At 37.0% G+C, this 16550-nt stretch overlaps 1 long non-coding RNA gene across 1 annotated transcript in view; it reads left to right on the forward strand.

Moving 5' to 3' along the window:
* Positions 1–16550, forward strand: part of LOC120323195 — a 70607-nt gene that overhangs the window by 21635 nt on the left and 32422 nt on the right. The window contains exons 3-4 of the long non-coding RNA XR_005563434.1: positions 9788–9928; positions 10550–10744. This is a non-coding gene — a long non-coding RNA (uncharacterized LOC120323195). The remainder of the gene's footprint in view (positions 1–9787; positions 9929–10549; positions 10745–16550) is intronic.

Raw genomic sequence — 16550 nt, forward strand, 5'->3', positions numbered from 1 at the left:
TAATTTTTAATGTAAAAGGACTTGTTAGATTTTAAAATAGCCCACTGACAACCTGCTAGTTATGTTGGTTATTAATGTCTTAGCAGCATCTGGAAAGTCTGTAGCCTGCCTTCCAAAGACACATTTTCCAGGACCCTGTATTGTATTTCAGTGAAACACAACAGCGGCTTTGCTGTGGTAGCTACTCTATGACAAAAGGAATTGTGCCATTCCCTGCTGTTCTGGAAGCAGTTGATTAGCAATTATGATTGCTGATGTCCTAGATTGATGAGTAAGAAAATATTGTTTGAAATTTAAACCTTACTTTTCTCTGAAGTATGAAGAAAATATCTCATTTTCTCCAGTTAAATCTTGTGAGATATTTAATCAGTTGTCTGAAGTACTACTTTTATTTAACAGTATAAGACAGTAGGATGCATCTTGTGCTATTCTGAACCGTAGTTTCCATTTTCTCTTGGATGCTTTGTGACAGCTCTGCCATTAATGCACTTTGCCACCAGAAAAGTGCTGAGTAGGCTTATGCTGCATCAATATCTTATTGTTACACACTATTCTACATCTGTCAGGCAGAAGAACATAACTAAGCTACTGACAGAATGCTCAGGCAAGCAACTTTTACAAGTGAAGCACTCATGATGATTTAATAAGGAGTTATATTCCTTGCTTTGAAACTCTATCTTTGCGTATAAAAATCACATTTAAATTATGTCATGCTCCTCCAGGTGAACATCAGAATGCCCCTTTGGAGGCCAATTCTTAAATGAAATCTCAAATTTTTTCTTTATCTTGTACGTCAATAAAGCAGCATAATTCCCTGAATGTTATTACTAAGTGCTATTGTGAGTAAAATGCTGAATCTACCATTTTGGAAACCATGCCTGACCCGATTTTAAATATATTGTTAATGGAAATAGATGAAAGTTTACTGTTATTGATAAAAATTTCAGTGGGGGAACTACCTATACTATATGATTTTATGAGGTACCAGATTTTCCAAGGAGCCATAAAAGGTTTAATCATGCAAATCAGTTAAAATCCCCTTCACTGCAAAGGAAATGTCTCTATTCATAACAGAAACTTTCTTCCAGGGATTTTACAGCATTGAAAACATTAATGCACTGGCAGTAGGCCCTCAAAAGTACTACTCTATGAAATGGTTCTTTTGGGAATCACGTATATGCTAATCATGTAATAAATTCAGGAGTATTTTTAGGAGCTGCTATTTTGAGCAGTTATTGCCATGACAGCAGGTTCTTAAATACTTTTAAAATTTGCAGATTATAAAAATATTAATGATTTCTTATTATCTCTTCAGCAGCCATACTGTCTTAAGAGGGTCAAATAAATTGTACAGAGGCTAAGCTGGTATATAGCATAGACCTAGAATCTGGAGATGCAGATTTCTCAGTTCAGACTCTGTGGACGGCAAGCAATCAGCTTAATTTTTAGGTTTGCATGCAAAAGAATTTAAAAATAAGATAGATACTCACATATAAAATAATATTTTGGCAAACCATATTATGTAACACAAAACACATCTAGGCAGAAAACATTCATGTCATAAGAGTAAAGAACTGAAAGACTCAGAAAAACTGTTTCCTTTTTTTTTTTTTCTTTTTTTTTCCCCAGTAGTATGAAAGCAGGTATTACTGAAAGGGAGATGATGGCACTTGTCTAATTGCCAGTTTAGCGTCATTGCTACCTGAAGCAGGGGAGGGAAAGGCTGATGTGTTGGGGCACAGCCTCGTGCTGATGCATTTACAGGGCTGGGCCAATGCAAGTGCTGCTGGGAGCCCAGCACAGCACACTCCCTTTTCTGGCACAGCCACGGTGCCAGCTGCCAGCTCATCCTTTCCATTAGCAAAGCAGCTGAGCAAGCAGTCAATATCCCTGTGATGAGCCTGTCAGACGAGGAAGAATTGGGCATGTTTCTAGCCTGGCAGGGTTTGGCTGCTGCGGCAAGTGGCAGGGCTGGGAGCTGCTTACCTTGCACTGGGCAGGCCTCAGCCCATCAGCTGTCCCTCTGCAGTGATGCTCCCAGTTAGGCGGCATTTCACTGCGGCTGTCTCATGCTGGAACGAGTTCCTGCCAGTCAGCAAAGCTGCATAACCCAAAGTGACACTTCTGATGGAGCACCGTCCAGAATCGGAGTGCAGGTACGCCCCAAAGGGAGAAGGGCAGTAAAGAAGTTTTGTGACAACCATGAGCTCCATTATAAAGTAAACTTTGTAGGTAATGGGATTTATAAATGTAGATTTGTAGACAGATTCACTCCTTTGCTAACATTTTATACTTCATAGATATTGTTACATTTCAGTGACACTGAGATTAAGTATATCCTGACATAAAAATTGCGTGTGATTAAGCTACGAATATATAGATTTATAGATAACCTCTTTAATTAAAAGAAAATTTAGCAATTATAGCTCAAAATTATTAGTCATAAGGTGTTCATAACAGAAAAAATAATGTAAGCAAACATACAGACACAGACCTGCATACATGTGCTTTCTCAGAAGATACTACAGTAGCTACATGCAAGCTAAAAATTCTTACAGATAACTTTTTAATCAAGATAGAAATATATGATTAGAAAGAGAGCTTTTTGTGACTTCCCCTCATCACTGAATAGCACCACAGAGGGTCACAGATACAGACATCTCCTTGCCTGCATGTGAACCTGATAGTACTGACCATGCCCTGCCAGGGAAGCTCATGAATAGATCCTGTGCTAACTGGGAGTATAGTATTATTTGTACTATCCTTTTGAGAAAAACTGGTCTGTTAAAACAGAAGCTACTTCATGCTACCAGTTCCTATTTTGTTTTGACTTTGAAGAAAGCATTGCCTTCCACATAAATTTTAAATACTAACATCATCTGTACCTCACATAAGTTGAGACAATGCGTATTGTGTCAATATTTTTGTGAAATACTTTGACCTCTTCATCAAAAATGTCTTTTTCTTGGACTTTATATTTTAAGTTTTGCACAATTACTCCTATCTCCAGGCTTTAATAGTCCTGTGGAATTTTTCCTTAACTCTTCAAGTATTACAATTTATTGCAAAGTTTTAGTACTGCACAGTGTTTCTTCTGATTTATATTTGATTGACTGAGCTACATATGTTACATTTCACACATATTTTTTAATTGTTGCTCTGAACCATAGGTACCTAGGAAAGCTGATTGCATACACTTTCATAATTTAGTATCTCTTTCAAAGGATTTGCACTTTGGTTTAAATCCATCATTTTGTAACTGTGATTTTCTTATTTATAGACATAATATCAAACTTCAGTTCATATGGCTCGTATCCAGCTGAAGATGGTTTTTGTCAGAAGTAGCACAGGACCACTAAAATTGCAACTGCAATTAGAAAAAGAGCTAATGAATATATCCCTCTCATTTCCTCAATCTGTCCTGAAGAAATGGTGGTTTGCTTTAGGAACACATACATAAATTCAGTGGTAAAGCTAAAAAAGGCAACATTTAACGAACAGTGTTGTCAACAAAGTAAGAAATAAGTAAGAAAATTAAGCTAATAAAGGTTGGGCACACTGGGGCCTTTTGCTTTGCTGTTATATATTTTTCCACAGTAAAACACAGCAGAGAAAATGCAATATGTAATCAGAGCAGCTGTGCAAGGAATGAAGGCCATGCCATGCTTTTTCTGAAAATGATAGGATTTCTACCTGACTGATAGTCATGCTGTGAAGTTTAATTAAAGTTTATGAAGCACGTCAAGATCTTTGGATAAAAGGCATAGTACTATGATCTTGGAAATTTGTTATTTCCACCACTAAATAGTGAAAGACTGAAATACAAATGCTTATGTCTTGACATACCACCTTTGGTTAGCATTAATTCTGCATGTGGATTTAACCACAAATAAATACACTTGTAAGTTTTGGTTTTATTAGCTTTCATGTGAGAGAGAGTATTAGTAGTGGTCTGAAATGCTGTAGTAACCTTCTCTTTCACTTTAAAATATTAGTATTTTATTGTTAATAGTTTTCTTATCCCCTTCAAAATGTATCCTTGAAATAAATAATCAGTATCATAATTCAGCAAAAATTCATATTAGACTACAGCAAGCTCTCAGATTTAGTTTTTCAGTAATTTTAAATATTCCCATTTTCTTTTCTGAATATATTTTCAAAGGCTTGTGCAGCAGGAAAGTTGTAAGAATTACACTTAGCCATGACTGAAGCCATGTTTGGTTATGTATTTATTAATAAATCATACAATTCAGAGTGTAAGCAGGTAGTCCCATGTACATCAATCTGGCCGTGCAAACTCAGCAGATAACAAAAAGTTTTATGTGTTCAAGAATTCTGTGGCTCAGCATTAATTTTATATGACTCATTCCTTATGCAAACTTGTAAATACTTCATCTTGGAAATCACCCTACTCAATGAAGCCCATGTTTCATTATTGTTTAGGGGAAAAAAAGTGCTTGTGATTTAAGTACTCTCACAGTATCTGGCTGCTTAAGGCAATGTGGAATTGGTTGAAACCACTGCAATTTTATGTTACATTCATCTCTTAAGTGATCATAGATAATTCTTTTCTAGGTAGAAGGTAAATCAGTGCTGAAGATAACCCCTCTGAATACACTAGTTCAACAAATTTTATGAAATTCAGTGAAACAAGGTTGAATTTTCAATAATCTCTTGACCTCTTATCCCTGGAGCCATCATGATATTAGAGTCCATGACTGTGACAATACAACTTACAAACTTCTCTTGGTGACTTGTTGACTCAGGAAGCAATTATATTAGCAAAAATCAAACAAAAATCTATTAATATTAGGAATATGAATTTTCATTCTAGTCTTCCTACTTGTAGTTTTCTTATTTAATTATAATAATTTTAATGTTTGTCTTGATAGAAGTTTCACTGTTTTACTCAATTTTATCTTTAAGGTGTGGTAAGTCAACCTTCATGAATCACAAGTCTAGAACTGATCACTCTGGCTCTTGATTATTATTTATTTGTTTCGGCTGTGTAATTTTCTATATATTTAAATTAATCTTTACTCTTAGATGCTTTTTAAATATCATGCAAGAAACCCTTTATATGGTGTGCATATTCCTCTGATATATTTCTTGCGAGCATTAGTTAAAATACTTAGTCAGTTAATTTTGCTCCTGATAATTTATTTTCATCTTTGTGGTTTTCTAATTACTCTCCTTATGGAATTTTAAAATTAATAAGTCAAATTAAACAAAAAAGTATAATTTTCCCTAATCAGCCATGTTTTCAGTTTTAGTATAGGATAGTATACAATAATTTTAGTGTACATAGTTTGCAAAAAACCTTTATGAGAAAGTGGTGCTATCCACATCATTTCTGTTATATGGGGTTTATAAATTCTCTGTGTCCTGTTGTGTGACCTAAAAGCACCTCTGGTTTGCTGAAGGCAGGATGTTGGATCTGGAGTTATATTGTTGATAGTTGTCAGTGTCCCATCCCACTCGGTGGGAAAGGAGTAGGTTGTTTTGAATCTGTGAGTGATAAAGACTGGGATAATGGCGATTATCCAGACATCTTTGTGAATATAGCAATATTTGTTGGCAATAACTGAACTGACTTGAGTTTAAGCCTGGGTGAAATTAGCAATCAGCACTATCCAAACAACATATGTTTGCTCTCCTAGAGGAGAGAAAGAGAAAGAAAAAGAGAAAGAGAGAAAGAGAGAAAAAAAGAAAAAGAAAGAGAGAGAGAAAGAGAGAGAGAAAAAGAAAAGGAAGGAAGGGAGGGAGGAAGGAAGGGAGGGAGAGACGGTGGGAGGGTACCTCTGCCCTTAGACCCCCCTCTTTTATCCGGGACCAAGTCTTTTAAAGCTTTTGGTTCCCGCCCCCATGGACTGGGTTCAGTCTTGGCCAGGGACGCATCTTCCTCTTTACTTGAGCTTTCCAGAAATTGGTCTGGGGTCTGGTGGGGGTCTGGAGTCCCTGCTCTGCACTGGTGTAGTCCAGTCCCAGGACATTTGGCCACTGCCTGGTCCTATCCCACAGTCCTATTGCTGTGTGGGACCTTCTGCTCCTGAGCTGTTGCTGTGTAGAGTCTGAGGTTTCACCACCACATCCAAAGACTCTTCTTCCCTTCCCCCATGGTTAGAGGTGCAGACTCCACCTCAATGAAGCACTCTTCTGCTTTTGCAGAAATATTTAACCTTTTAAATTGCAGCTATACTTGGTGTAGCTCAATATCTTAAGGTTTTTCTGTCTTTACTCTTCAAGCCATAGTGTCTTGTTAAGTAAAATTATATTCCAAGTTTATTCTCTGTTCTGTTTCCCATCATATCTGTTTCTCTGAATAAGACCTGTTTACCAATAATGCAGAAATAATAACGATAGTCGTCTCAACTAACTCCGAGTTCAAAACTTTTTTTTTGTATTTATGTTAAAGTTGCTGTTAATATGAAACATTTTACATTTTATGTTAAGCCCTTTACCCTGCAATTTACAACTTTTAAAATAAAAGTTAGTAAGGTAAATATTCTGATAAATGTTACATTTCAACTTACAAATTGTATTATCAAGACACTAAAACTCCTTGTAAAATAGAGTCCAAGGGCAAAATAGATACATTTTCTTAGTAGGCTATGCTTAGGGCTGATACTCATTTATATTCCAGTATTGTGGGTGATTAATTCACTTAAATGATAGTCTTCACTTGAAGGCCCTTTGAAAATACAAAACGACAATGTAAAATAATTTTTATGCAAGTGATAAAAACTCTGAATTTCCAATTCCTAGTCTTGTTCCATCAGACACATATTCAGATGTTTAGTTTAATGCCTGTACATCATGCTCAGGATGCTTCATGAGCATCCCCTAAAATCAGCTGGGCTCTACAGTGCTGCCAACTTTCATTTAAAGGGTGGAAGCTTCACTCTTAATTTGATCCCATTATTAGTTATACTGATGTCAGCTATAATCATGAGAGATAGGGAAGTTCACTGCTACCTTTCCCTTAAGATCTCCAGTACTCTTATGTTCATGTATTAAGTTCATATTGGTAAGCTTTTTCATAAATGTGTTGGTGTAGCTACTTCTAAGCCTTTTCAGTTTTGCTGTATCTTCCCTTGGTTCCATGTAAAGTCAGTTCACAGAGAGTGTCCAGTCAAGAGCAGATGCCTGATGGAGGTGCCCTAGGTTAGGCTGAGTAAATAATGCTCTTAATTACAAATCTATTCCCTCTCTAGATCTTGCCCTGTTAGCAGATGTCACCCTCAGAAGTTGTCTCACAGTGACAGAGCCTCAAGGTGAGTTTCCTAAGTAATATAAATCAGAAGCTCATCTAACTACACTCATATATCTCAGCTGAGACTGTGACCTTTCATCTTTATTTTCGTACTTTCTTCTTTCTTCTTCCTTTAGAATCAATAAATAAGCTTGGAGAAATTTCTGCCTTGCTTAGCAAGTGTACTTTCTGCAAGTCATTAAGACTTGCATCAAGGTGTAAATCAAAGTCTGAAGCCCACATTTAAAACAAATGGCCAAAGATCTTAAAAAATTTCCATGGTCCTGAAAACAGTATCTGTGTTTACTTTTTATATGCCAGGAAACAAATAGAATATACCGAAGTTACACCACCACCACCACCACAATAACAAAAAGGACAAAGTCAGAAAGGCCATCAATGACAAACTGGATGCTTCTGATCAAGCCTCTAAGTGAATCTTTTGATCTCTTATTTTGTACTGTGCCTTAATTTAGCATCTTCCCTAAAGCTTTGCTTGTTTCAGTACTTTTGTCTTACCCTTTCAGGAGTCCTTAGGATCAATGATGCCATTAGTTCTGTATTTGTTTTCATTCCCTTATTTTATTGTGTTTTCTTCCCAGTAGTTGTCTTCTTGTATTATTTGCCATTTCCAGCTTTTGACTTATTTTACTATCTGTTGCTTGTTAGGCAGCTCATATTTCCAATACTTGTCATTTCCCTTTGCATTTAATTTCAATATTTGTGACATGCCTTTCTTTTCTTCCCATGACTCATAACTCATTTGCTCTCAGTGCTTCTCCAAATGGCTACAGGATAGATTCATAGATAATGTGGAAACTTGCAAAGTCCAGAGAGGTGGCTCTCATTAACATATGTCTTTTTGATTTTAACTGAAAGGCAGAGGGGAACAGACTAGCTGAATGCATTAAACAAGGCAGCTTTCTGACTTTGACTAGCATTAAATTATTGGCATTGGACAATATTTTTTGATATATTTGTCAGTCATTTCAGAAATACCTAGTAAGTATTTGCTATTTGAATATGCTTAGTACTGACTTTCAAAACACTCATATGCCATTAAGGAAAGGGCACTTTTGTAAGTACTTTCTTCGTTGTGCATATTTCCACATAGAATTCAGCTAAAGTGTACAAGATTTTCTGGTTGTTTGAAAAATAAAATGAGGGGGACCCTTATGTATAAATAACTTTTGAGTGTATTACTATACAAACATGCTTCAAAGGCATATTTGACAATTCTTCATAAGTGTAGTATAAGTTATGTACTTCTCCTTATGAATTTACAGTCAAACACAAAAAGAAAAAAACATGGAAGGAGAGAATTTACAATGAAAAATACCTATATGAGTATCTTATAAAAATCCTTAGCTCTTTTACAGTATTTTCTTAAGCACCCACTATCTATTTGAAAGGTAAAGGCAAAGCAAGGATTATGTTAGTGAAGAGCAGGAAGATGTAGACATCCCCATTGTTGTTGTGGATCCAGTCTTCTGGAGGGTACAGGCAGTAATTAACTGTGCACCATGCGAAGAAAGCAGGGATGGGGTCTGGATGCCCTTAGGTGTTCTGTACAGGATTGCAGTTTCTTAGCTTACTGCTGGGCTGGTTTCACTGTGCTGGTGCTTCCTTTCAATGTCTCAGAGAGGGAGATATCAGACAGCTCAAGCCATTACCCTTCTGTTATTTCTGCCAGTATGGCTGCTTCTATAGACCCCTCTGCATTCTTGAATTCTTCCCTCCCTTGCAGTCTTTTCCTTTCTTTTGTTCACTGTGGAATAGAAAGTGGTCAATGATCCGCTTCTTATGTATTGGGTGATCTAGTTCCTTTGCCTTTTAAAACACTTGAATTTGCACTCTCTCCACTTGAATAATTTTATTCTTACATCAAGAAAGAAGAGCAAGCCTGCAGTCCCTGGGAGGATACATGCCCAAACTCTGGAACATCTACTTTTTTCCTTCTCTCCTACTCAGAAGTAAAATGTCAAAATGCTGGGCCCCATACCTAGTGTCATTTGGATATATTTATTCTTACTTCATATCCAGAAAATTTTCTGAGTACCAGTAGATGTCACTACAGTCAAAAGAAAGTTCCTAGGAGATTTTCAATATGAATAAAATTGCTTTCCTAACAAAGTACAAATGATAAAACATTGTTATTTCTAGTACCTCTCTCAATTTTTTTTTAATTTAGCAGATCAAGCCCTTGAAAGGATGAAGTAAGCCTCAGGAAGGAATTCAGGATTTAGGTCCAGGTTATTAACTGATTCTGAAAGTCAAGTGGTTAGAAATTTCTCAGCAAAATATGTTTTCATTGGAAAAAAGAAAGTGATTCATTGAAATAGTTTGTTGAAGTGTGATGCTTTAATGAAAAAGTTGTTATAAAAAATTACACCATAATTTCTCTAGTGTACATTAGAGTCTGTTCAACATTGGGAAAGGCGATCCAAGGCCAAAATACTTCAAACTGCTTTGATTAGGAATATGCTTTAAATACAGAGGACTGGGCAATTGGAATAATTCTCCCTTCCCTTATAGACAGTACTTGAACCCATCTCATGGAACAGGAGAAAAGGAAAAACCTCAGGATAGATGAGATGAAAAAGCATCTTTTCCTTCAACTCTGACTGTGATACCTTTGGAAGGGAGAACACTTTACGGAAAAGGATAATGTCGTAGGTAAGGCTGAGGGCTATATGTTTATGTTCCCTTTGCAGTTCCACCAATGAATTTTTATTTGGTATGGAGAACCTATTAACTCGATACTACATTTTTCTCACAATATCTACCTCAAGAAATCCATGAAGATGAATTTATTAACTTTTTAAACAGAATATGAGTTCTCAAAGGATCACATGAGTGCAAAGCATTACTGATTCTTCCACTCCTGTGTTACAGGCTGTTGCATTAAGCTCAGAGAAAAAAAAAAATCTTTTCCATTTTTCCTGGAGATCTTTTTTGTGCCGGTTTGATGTTTTGGTATGTATGTGTGTATATTATACATTGAAATAACATTAGGACTTTTCAAAGTTAGTAGTAAAAAAGGCAGACCTGTCTATTCCATATTACGTACTATCTTGACAGCTAGCACGCTAAAAATCTAGAGCTCTGTTAAAGGCTTTGTTCTGTCCAAATATGCCAAAGGATTTGAACTTCTGTATTTCTTTCTGTCTACATTTCACCTGATGTTTTTATCCTTCTCTAGGCTACTGCTGAAACAGATATTTGAACCCTGGAATGGTAGATTTTAATCAAATGCCTGAATCACATTATTGAGTCAATCAGTCTTTCCTATTGCAGATACTCCACTTCACATGGATAACTGCATCATCTGTTTGGAAAGAGCATAAGGAAAGATGACTTAATAGTCCAGAAAGCAGAAAACCTGCTGGGTATGTGGGTGTGTGAGTTTCAGATCCATGGACTGAAATACACAAAGCAAGAACGTCATGGTTGGATTCTTACTCCCACGTACCTGCCTGAAACTCTTTTAAGGTCAGTGAACATCTGTCTTCCATCTGAATTTGACCAGTTAAGTTTTGTCCTTTAAAAGTCGAGTGAGTGCTTCTCAGCAATACTTTTCTATTTGGACACATCAACAGTTTCTGACAAGCAATTATTTACTCACAAAATTATCTGCCAGTTTTACTTCAAACAAACTGGCTTTGCAATACAAAAGCTCAGTGGTAGAACATATCAGGAATGACTTGCTGAACAAAAAGAACATTTGTCTAACTAATTCTCTCAGTTGCCCAACATCATCTAGGTTAGAAGTTCCTGCTGTGTGGGCTGAGGGTCATCATGGAATCACATTAAACATTAAAACCAAGGAATGCATCATTTTTGCCTGACAGTGTATTTTCATGCACAGCAGACACTTTCCTCTAGGGACCTGATTTTCAGTTAGAGGAAATGAACCATACCCGTTGCAGCAGAGAAATTGCTGAATGAAAAGGGATATGTTCCATGGACAGGGATGTGGGTTTTGCTGGCCGTACTTTACTGTGTTACATGCCTCACGATGCAATGGTGTAAGAATATACACGTAGAGGGAAGAAAAGCATTAGACAGACCGACACAAAGCATGGAACAATTGTGGTTTTCATACAGGTGAATATTTGACTATTTCTTAAATGTAAATAGTACTTGTATTGGCTGTGAAATTCCACTATTGTCAGTCTTGGGCTAATAGAGGAAAAAGGGCAATACAAAATACATCCAGTTATGGCAAAAGTGAAAAAAAAGATGTTAGTGCAGAGAGCAGTGGATGTAAAAACTGATACAGTGCTGAGGGTCAGACTTTGCTTCAACAGCTGCCAAGGTGTTGGTGTTGGAAGGAAAAGCTCTGGAACTACAGAAGCTGTAGCTGGCTGTACACCATCTCTTGTCTTCTCAGCAGGAGGAATCTCTACTCCTGTCAATACAAAATAGGTCCTGCACTGGAGGACATCACTACTGAATAACAATCAAATTCACTTAAAAACCTAACTCAAAGCAACTGAGTGAGCAGTTACCTGGAGGCTGTTCCACAATTATTTGAAGTTACGAGAAAGACTTTCACAGAATTCAGTAGGTGTTCAGGCCCTTAATAGAAAGGAAGATATAACTCTGTGTTATGGGTTACCATAAAAGCAGAGTAAAAGAATGTAAGAGCTATTGGGTTATAATACCTTAATAATGGTATATTTGCAGTGAAGGAGGCTGGGACCGTAGTCTCACAAATGCGAATGCCCTGAATATACAGCTGGGTAGACACTGTAAATATAATGCAGACACATCTATGGACCATATTGTTCTAGTTTGAATGAGGAGCAAGTTTGTGAATTCCCTCAAAGTCTTTTGCTAAGACAAAGCTGAATGGACCTCTGAAATAAAGTATATAATCTTTGCATCCATACCACTCCCTGATCTGAATGCGGCTTTAGAGGAGGTTACTTGCCTGGTATTGAATCCAGTGTCTCTTACACTTTTAAAAGAGAGCTGGGATATCAGATGCTCATTTGCTAAACTGGGATTGCTTCAACAAGCCTGAGTAATGTTCTCTACCTGCTGTTCTGCTCTTGGGAGCTGTAAGCAGGAACAGACGGTGACTCAACAGCCTTTTCAAAATACTGTTTTCAGTAACACTGCATGCCATAAGAAAACAGCAATAAAAGGATCCATAGTCTATACACTGCAATCTTCCTGCACACAGTTCAGCACTGTCCAGCCGTCAGCCAAACATAACTGTCTTCTTCAGACTTCCTCTGCCCTACCTCTGTATCAGGGGAATTTGCAATAGTTTTGTGACTGAACTTTAGCCCTGGGTTCAGTCATCAACAAACCTGCTGACATGCAAAATTTGTATCCAAATTCATTGCTTGAACTCAATGATCTCAGAGGTCTTTTTCAACCTAATTGATTCTGTGATTCTGTGATTTGTACCTGTATACACTGCTTTCAGCTGCAGCAGCCTCTATTCTCAGTGACAGGGCAATAAACTAAAATATAAGAAGTGATATGTAGTGTAATTCCTGCTTCCTTTAATATATTCCTACATTCTGTGATTGTAGCTAGCCTCTTGATTTTGACCTGATTCATATGGAGTCATCTACTAGGTCTTAGCTATGACTAACGACTGAGATATTGGAAAGAATAACTACAGCTCTCTGCACCGGGATCCTGATCTGCTTCCTCATGTCCAGGAGAGGAGGATGCTAGATCAGCGTCATGGCTCACGTGCTGGCTCACTTTCCCTGGTGAACTGACACCCATCCTAGTCTGGGGTATTTCCCATCAGAATACTCTGACTCAGCATTGCATTCCTGTAACAACTCGGATTCTCATTCAACTCCCTCCTGAAGCAGCTGCTGTTTCAGGAGATAGTTTTGCCATTTTTCTCCCAAAATCTCTCCCAAGGGGGCTTTTGAATATGAGGACTGCGATCTTGAGACATCAGTTTTCATTTTCTTGGGAGAAAGTCATCAGTTACACATTTTTCATTTTTCCATTCATCTCCCAGATACTATGTTGAAGGTTTTTTGGTTGGTTTTTAGGTTTTTTTTGTTTGTTTGTTTGTTTTTTTACAAGCACATTGTATATCTAAATGTTTTATTTCTTGCTTTTTATTTCTACCTGGCCATTTATACTTATCTCCTCATAACCACATGGCAGCCTCTGGTAAAACAACTGAATACTCAAATGGCACACACAGTTCTCACAGTTTAGTGTAGTGTAGGTTACATTCTCTGTGGATAGTGCTATTTTATACTTACAGTTGTGTGGATAGTTTCAAATATAAAACTGTGGCAACACACCTTCCTGGGAATTTTTCTAATATATCCAATATGTATGTGACTTTTATTAAAAAAAAAATTAAAATTAAAAAACTGTCACATTGAGATGTTTCCTGAAAAGAGCCAGACTACAGCAAAGACACTGAAAATCTAAAATAAAATAGCATCTCTTTATTCTGACACATGGGAAAAGATGTCCAGGAGCTAGGAAATCAGTATATAAATACATACTGCTGGGGTTCACAGAAAATTCAGGACAGCATAATGTAAGTTCTTCCAGCATTCAGAATTGATTATTATGCTAATATGGACATAAAAATAGAAGCATATGAAAGAGACAGTCTAGGTCATGATCTGTAGACAGTCTGGTTCATCTAGGTTAGAACACCCAGAGCTGTGGGTAACCAAGGAAAAATCTCTAGTTCCAAAGGCAGTAGACACTCCACAAGTAACTAATACCCTAGAGTGCAAAACATCTCCATCACCCTGTACTGAATTCATAATTTTACACAGGCTGTCACAGCTGTGCCATGGGAAGCATGAATGAGAAACAGAACATCTCTAGGCTCTTTAATAGCACAGTATATGTTCAACTAAAATCACTCAAAGCCTGACTACATTCTTCTCTATACAGAAAAAGCAAAAAGACCTTTTAAGTCAAACTTGAGAGGAAAAAACATCTCTTGATCAATACCTTCTTTAACCCTCAGCATCAGCTTGAATATATAATGCACTGTGACCCTCAAATATATCTCTTTAACTTCCTCCCTGCAGTTATGATGGATATTTTTTAGCTTCAAAACTGAAAGAAAAACCTGCCTCCCCTAGAAACTAGAGCATTTACCTGGGGAAGTTCTCCCTGACCTCCAAATGTGACAAGTAAGAAGTCTTGAGAACACTTTATAATTCAATACAAGCTCATAAAGGTCCAGGTACTTAGGGTATGTTTCTACCTACATGGCACATGATATACCTAAGTCTGATTACCTATCCTCACAGCCTGACTCAGAAGCTTGAACGTGGTCAACTCATGCCATTTGTGATGCTATAACTTAGCTGAAAAATCTACACAGTTCTGGCTAATACTACCCAGATCCTGTAGAAGAACTTTACTGGACTGGCAGCTGGAGGCCAGGAGCAGTGTTTGAGGACATGGCACTAGTTGCTGCTGTCTAGAGGACTGAAGTGAGCCACCAACTTCCTAGTCCCAGACATTTTCATACTCTATTTTACACCTCTCTCTACTAAGAGAGGTGTACACCTCTACCTACTAAGTTAATCTTAAAACAAATTTAGCTTTGCTTTCTCCTATAGCCGATGTGTACACCCTTAAAATTTTGCTCCTCAGTTATTAGGAATTTACAGAATAGATTTATTCACAATCAGTTTACAGTAATTTGATTTTATATTAGTGTGTGTATTCAGCTTGAGCCATTCTGTTCCTCCAAAGACGTATTTCTAGAGTCCTTGTGTCCTCTTCCGTCTCTTGTTTTGCTTGGCTAAACAACCCAAGCTCTGCAAGTTCTCATTTTACTTAATCATTGCTATAGATTGTTTCTGCTTCTCTTCCAGTTCAATTTTATCTTTTTTGAGTATAAATGACCACCTGGTACATGATATTTCAAACGACACCTTTAGCAATGCCTTGTTGCAATGGCAGTTCTGCAGTTCCTTATCTCATATTAGCATCATGCTGTGGGCCTTTTAGCAAAATGACCACTCAATTCTGGAAACATTTTATAAATTTTGGGCACTTAAAAGTAATAAACCTGAGGAATGAAATATTTAACTTGCAATTTCCATAGAGCTAGGAAGGTTGATGCAGGATTTTTATGCAGGCAGGAAGTTTAACATGAACTGTTTCTTTTGTGTTTTGTTCACTTCTCCATTTCCTCACATGCTGCCAAAGAGATTTTCCATCAGCAGTTTGCCATTTCACTGTAAACAGCCTTTGGTTCTTCAGGTTCTCTGTACAGCAGTAATTAAAGACTTTCTTTTACCACTTTTTTTTGTTTTGTTAGTAAGAAAGGTTTATCTTCGTCATGTATTTTTTATACCTTATCTAAAGTCAATATAATTTGCTTGTACATGTCTTGTATAGGTCAATTGCCTAAAGGCAGTGATGTCAAGGCTTAAGACCATTATTAAACTCTAAAGAGAAAGAGCTGTCACAGTATGACATAAACCTACGTGACTTTAAATGATGCATTCATACATGATATGTGATTTATATTACAATGTGACAGAGACAGAAATCCTACTTTGCAAATGTAATCAAAATACCTACCTCACTTATGAAAACACAGTGCTTCACTAAGGACTGTCAGGAAATAAAGTTTATCTTTATGAAATAGAGATGTCCATACTTAAAGAATATTATAACTGAAATTTTAAACTCAATTAAGATGACTGATGAGGAGAGGAATATATACAAACTCTTTCCTGTCACTAAATGCTTATGAAATCACAACCTTTGCATCTGAACTGCAAAGGGCTTACTTCTTACACTATCTGCATTTAGGTCCTGGAATGTGAAATGGTTTTGCATTTCAAGTTAAATAAGCTACTTGCAGAGTGGAAGAAGCAGGAATAAGTTCAAGCTAGTATAAATTGGTGTCACCTGTCTTTCAAAGGACACAAATATGAAGCAGAGGAAAATAGGGAGGAATGCTAAATAGGAAATGTAGGCAAACTCATTATCAGTGTTACTGTGCTCCACCACAGTGTGGGTATCATTGTTTTGCAGAAAATATTGGCGAAAGCTTTTGCCCTTTTCTCCTGCTTTGCTTGTGTAGATACCCATATTCCCTAATGCACCATTCAGTGCCTACAAAATCTATTAATTTTTACACTTTCTTTATTGGCAATGCTCTTGTTCTAGCCTCAGTTGTCTTATTTTCATTATCATCTTCCCCCTTAACAGCACCTTAACCTGTGTGAAACTTTCCTGGGGTAAGAGCACCTGAAGGGGCTTTAGTTTCTATATTATCTTACTTCTCACTTGCATAACATAGGAATTTACAAGG

This window comes from Pipra filicauda, unplaced genomic scaffold (assembly GCF_003945595.2).
Source record: "Pipra filicauda isolate LSUMZ 115617 unplaced genomic scaffold, ASM394559v2 scaffold20_size4479445_pilon, whole genome shotgun sequence".
Taxonomy (NCBI): Eukaryota; Metazoa; Chordata; class Aves; order Passeriformes; family Pipridae; genus Pipra; species Pipra filicauda.